The sequence below is a fragment of the Nannospalax galili genome, unplaced genomic scaffold, assembly GCF_000622305.1.
Source record: "Nannospalax galili isolate Female #2095 unplaced genomic scaffold, S.galili_v1.0 scaffold591, whole genome shotgun sequence".
Lineage (NCBI taxonomy): Eukaryota > Metazoa > Chordata > Mammalia > Rodentia > Spalacidae > Nannospalax > Nannospalax galili.
In genome coordinates this window covers 4,987,070-4,993,069 of record NW_008330926.1, presented here as the reverse complement: position 1 = coordinate 4,993,069, position 6,000 = coordinate 4,987,070, and the positions used below count along the sequence as shown (strand labels likewise).

Here is a 6,000-nt window from a genome sequence, read left to right as displayed (position 1 = left end):
TCAACAAAATACTTGCAAACTGCATAAAGACACATATCAAACAGATCATTCACCATGAGCAAGTAGGCTCTATTCCTGAGATGAAGGAATGGTTCAATATACATAGGTCAATAAATGTCATAAATCATATAAATGGACTCAAAGACAAAAAATACATGGTCATCTCAATAGATGCATAAAAGGCCTTTGGCAAAGTTCGGCATGCATTCATGATAAAATCCCTAAAAATGATTGGACTAGAGGGAACATACCTCAACATAATTAAAGCTATCTACAACAAACCCACAACCAACATCATTCTAAATGGAAAAAAACTGGAAGCATTTCCGTTAAAATCAGGAACCGGACAAGAGTGTCCACTATCTCCACTCCTTTTTAATATAGTGCTTTAAAGTCTTGCTAGAGGAATAAAACAAGAGAAGGAAATTAAAGGAGTACTAATTGGAAAAGAAGAGGTCAAATTATTCCTTTTTGTAGATGATATGATACTATACCTGAGATCCCAAGAATTATGCCAAAAAACTCCTAGAACTGATTAACACTTTCAGTAAAGTGACAGGTTACAAAATTAATCTGCAAAAATCAGTAACCTTTCTATATACCAATAACAAGCAGTTGGAAAAAAAGTACAGGGAAACATTCCCATTCACAATAGCTTCAAAAAAAATAAATAAAATGAAATATCTTGGAATAAACCTAACCAAGGACATTATACCTCTACAATGAAAAATTTAAATCTTCAAAGAAAGAAATTTAGGGAGACACCAGGAGATGTAAGGACCTCCCGTGCACATGGTTTAGAAGAATTAATATTGTGAAAATGACCATCCTACCAAAAGCAATATATACATTCAATGCAATCCTAATCAAAATCCCCATGACAAGGATTAGAAAAAAATCCTAAAATTCACATGGAAGCACAGAAGACCCTCAGATAGCCAAAGCAACCCTGAGCACAGAGAGCAATGCTGGCCAGATTACTGTACCAGATATCAAGCTATATACAGAGCTATAGTCATAAAAACAGCATAGTACTGGCACGAAAATAGACTCATAGATCAATGGAACATCATTGAAGACCCAGACATGAGTACATGCGATTCCAGCCATCTGACATTTGACAAAGGTGCCGAGAACATTCTCTGGAGGAAAGACAGCATCTTCAGCAAATGGTTCTGGCAAAACTGGATCTCACCTGTAGAAGAATGAAACTAGACCCTTATCTTTCACCTTGCACAAAAGTCAACTCCAAATGGATCAAAGACCTCAATGCGAAACCTGAAACTCTGAAACTGTTAAAAGAAAATATTGGCAGTAACCGTCAAGACATAGGTTTAGGAAAAGACTTTCTAAATCAGACATGCGTTGCTCAGGAATTAAGGTCAAGAATCTACACGTGGGACCTCATTAAACTAAAAACTTCTGTACAGCAAAAGAAACAATCAAGGAAGTGAAAAGAAAACCCGCAGAGTGGGAGAAAATCTTCACCAGTGACACATCTGACAGAGGTTTAACACCCTGACTATATAAAGAACTCAAAAAAACAAAGAATCAAGAAAATAAATGACCCAATTAAAATATGGGCTAAAGATCTGAACAGAGAGTTCGCAAAAGAAGAAATAAAGATGACTAAGAAACATCTTAAAAAGTGTTCAAGTTCTGGGAGGCAATCAAGGGCTGTGGCAATAGCCTGTGTAATTTTGGGAGTCTCTTGGACTACCCTGGCCGACAACTCAAAGGAAGGTTTCTCCTGTCTGGCACTGTTTCTTGTTATGTAGCCTTCAGTTATACACATGGACTCATGTAGAGATACTGTATGTATGATTTTTCAGTAGGTTTTTGGACAAATACAATTTCCTCTGGTTTTTTTATATGCTAGGCACTATTTATCTCTCCCCTTTCTCTCCCTGTCTCCCTCTTCATCCTCCCCATTTAAAGACCTTACTGCTGAAGACAAGAGATACTTTGGACACAGGATTTGGAGCAATGGAGCTGGAACTGACCTGGAAGCCACCTCCCCTGAAGGCTAGCTTTTTGGAGTGCTTTAGAGAGCACTAGGCAAGCTGGTAAGGAGAAAAGCAATCAATGATCCAAACCCAGCTTCAAGGCCTAAAAACCACATCAATGACCAGCACAGCAAACAACATTGGTGCAGTAGTGGCACTTTTATCTTAGGGGTAATCAACAGCTACCTAACTGGACTTAAAGCCCACTCAATGAGAGGAAACTCATGTCTGGCACTGTAAACATAGTCAAATACACATAGCTGGAGAGGTCATAGATCTTAGAGGATACTCCAAGGCTCTCATATCCCTAGACAAATGTAATTTCTTACTATGTGTAAAATATGGATTCTTAAATTTACTGACAAGTATCCCAGTCACCACTTGCCAAAGAAGCTTCTTTTTCAACAAACAGATTATTACAGTTACACCACTGGTCACACGTAGAGATTCTCTGTGAATTGCCAAGCCTACGTGGCACATGCAGGATGCAATCTCTACACCTAAGGCTCACAGAACATAGAATAAGGGATGAAGAGAACACTAATGCATCTTTCAATTCTCATCAATGAAGCTCCCTCATGCAACAGAGAGCCAGGAAAATAAACAACCACAAATGGCCAAAATATGGAGAATCAGAGTTGTGTAAGTTACTTTTCTGTTGCTGTGATAGAAACACTGATCAAAACAACTTATAGAAGGAAGAATTTATTTGAGCTTACAGTTCCAGAATTATAGTCTGTCGTGGCGGGGAGGCATAGTGGCATGAGGTGGCTGGAACAGGAACAGAAAGAAGAGCGCTCACATCTTTAAGCAGGCACAGGAAGCAAGAGAGAAACTCAAAATCCCGCAAGGCTTAAGAACTCTCTAAGCCTGCCCCAGGTGACATGCTTCTTCCAGCATAGCCACACTGTCTAAGGCTGTCCAAAACAGCACCACCAACTGGGGACAAAATGTCCAAATACTTGGAGTCTATAAGGACATTCTCATTCAAACCATCACAAGAGTCTACAGACTCTTGGACAGGACTCTTATATTAAAATCCACCCACCCAGGACTTAAGGACCATTGCAGAAGAGGGGGCAAAAAGATTGTAAGAGCCAGGGAGGAGGTGCATGGCCATATGGAAATAGAGTCTGACAGGCTCCTGGGACCCCTCTCATATGAATCTGCAGTAATGGTGTCAACATACACAAGACCCATGCAGACTCAAGCAGACAAAAACCAGCACAGAACCATGGGAATGGACTGCAGACCCCAATCTTAGTCAAAGAATTGACAGCTTATTACAGCTGGATGAGGAAGAGCTGATCTTCTTAAAGGGAGGGACTCTAGATAGGCTGACTAGATCCCAGTGGATGAGCTTGCACTGAGGGACATCTGGGGACACTAACTTGAAATGATAGGCCTTAACACAAATGACAGAATGCATGAATTCCAGGGGGGGAGGGGATGGTTATGTGAGGGGGCCAATGGGGAAGGGGGTATAAAGATGATTAAGATGTTCTATATGAAATACACAAAAATTTCAATAAGAAAACAAAATTAAAAACAAGGTTTCAGCAAAAAAAAAGAAAATAACTACAAATGTAAGCTGTTTTACTATTTTATAACCACAAACTAGTACAGAAGATGAAGCCCTATGCAAAATAAAAATTCCAAACGAGCTGTTCCCTTAGCAAGGCTGATGGTTTCAAGACTCTGGTATTTGGAATTCAGGCTGCAATTCCTGTTTTTGGATGGATCACTGGGGGTTTGGCACAGTCCATGCTTTTAAACACATTTGCACAGAAAAATGGCCATTTCAGCCAGGTAGTAGTAGATGAAGTGTTTGGTTTCATGTGTCACCTAAGTTCCAAAGTTTCACCCCACAATGCAGTGCCTGGTGAGGGTGTCCTTCCTGTCAAACTCCTTCCTGATAAGGGGCACAATCCTTGTCTAGATTACATTTCTCCAATGCCTGTGTAACTCCACCGAGTTCTGTTGCATCTCTTGAGACATGTCTGCATTTTTGATCACCACCTTCTAGTTGCACATAGTCGTTATGAAGCAGGGCCAGGCCATCTGCTACGGTCTCCTGAGGAAGGTGGCGGCCCCCACTCAGCCCAGAAAGCAGATTCGGTTGCTACAGAAGTCATGGTGTATCTAACCAAAAATGTCATTTTTTAACTTTTCTTTTTCTTGTCTTCTTTTCTGTAACTAATTATAAGAATAACCTATCCTCGTTGGGACTGAAGAGATGTACCTGAGTTTGATTGCTAGCACCCATATGGTGGCTAACAACAGTCCCTAACTCCAGTTCTAGGGGATCCGACAGCTTCTTCTGGCCTCTGAGTTTTGCACCATACTGGTGCACTTCCACATATGTAGGCAAAATACTCAAAGACATAAAATAAAAACCTAAGATTAAATAAAATAAAGTTAACAAAATAATAACCCATCCTCATTATAGAAAATTTAGGCTATTAAAAGCATATAAATCAGGAAATAAGTAATTATCATTATGCTGCAAATGAGCTTTACTTTGTTAGTGATTCTTCCTAGACTTTTATATTTTCATCAAACCAATGCATGCACCTACCTTTTTAAAGTTAAATAATTCAGCCAGGCGTGGTGGTGCACCCCTTTAATCCCAGCACTTGGGAGGCAGAGGCAGGTGGATCTCTGTGAGACCAAGGCCATCCTGGTCTACATAGCGAATGTCAGGCCAGCTGAAGCTACAGGGACCGTGTCTCAAAAAAAAAAAAGACCAAAAAAGTTAAATAATTCAGAGGTTTACACCACACAAACCCCCGCCCTGCCTGCAGTCCATCCCTTTCCTCAGTGAGCCCACTGCCCTGACTTTCCCTTCCCTTAGTCTACAAATGCTATCTCCTGCTGTGAGTTACACTTCTACTTAGCTCACGCTCATGCGCATGACTGCTAAATCCCTACAGTGAAAGATGGAGACAATGCTCTTCTGTCCTCCCTCCCAATCCTCTTCCTGTCTCTCTCCTAAATTTTGGTAGTTACCATGTTACTCTTTTTTTAAGATTTTATTTTAGGCAAGAGCCTGGGAGCTGCTGGTTCAGGTCCAGAGTGCCCACCTAAAAATATTTTTTTTAATTATATGTACATGTGTGTCTGTGTGGGGGTATGTGCACATGAGTACATGTGCCCATGAAGGCCAGGGGCATCAGACCCCCTGAAGCTGGAGTTACAGGAAATTGTGAGCCACCTAATGTGGGTGCTGGGAACTGAACCCCAGTTCTCTGCAAGAGCAGCATGTGCTCTTAACCACATCTCTCTAACCCACCGTGTTATTCTTTCAGCTCTTGACTACTTTTGTGGCTCTTAATCGTAAACCTAAGCTTCCCTGTGTGTTTCAAATGACCCCCTCCACTCTCAACTCTAAGATGAGGCTACTGTGCCCAGACCCTCCTCCAGCTCCCCACCTCACCTTCCTCCCCCAACTTCTGTCAGACCTTTGCTTTTATACCCTTAGGTAAAGCACTGCACACATTTCTGAATCCATAGTCACATCTACAGGCTTTGTTTATAGGTTTATTATAAACACTTGAAAACCAAAACACAGTGTTTACATAATGGCATAATTACAAGATGGAAACATAATTACCGTTTGCCACTTAGCCAGAAATTTCACAGATGGCATTTCTTTGTCTCGTGATCTAGGCTCTCAACCTCTGGTCTCTTTCAGAGTCAAAGTCAAAGTTTTTTTTTTTTTCTTTTTGCATAGTCTAAATGTTTGTGACCCCCACCCCAATAGTCCTCAATAATATGGTATCTGTATGTGAGGTATTTGGGGAAGGATAATTAGGTGGTGAGGGTAGACCTTGTGAATGGATTAGTGCCCTTCTGAAGGGAACCACAGAGTTCCTCCTCCACCTCCACTTATGTAAGGACACAAAGACATGACAGCTCTGCACTCGTGACCTCACTGTAGCTGTGGTTATCTGCACAAGATCTGCACATGATTGGACTCATCAACATTTCATCA

The 6,000-nt window shown here is 41.0% G+C and overlaps 1 pseudogene; it reads right to left on the bottom strand.

Moving 5' to 3' along the window:
- Nucleotides 1-3,776: 3,776 nt before the first annotated feature.
- On the bottom strand, nucleotides 3,777-4,040 carry LOC108491783 (annotated as a pseudogene).
- Between the last annotated feature and the right edge of the window lie 1,960 nt (nucleotides 4,041-6,000).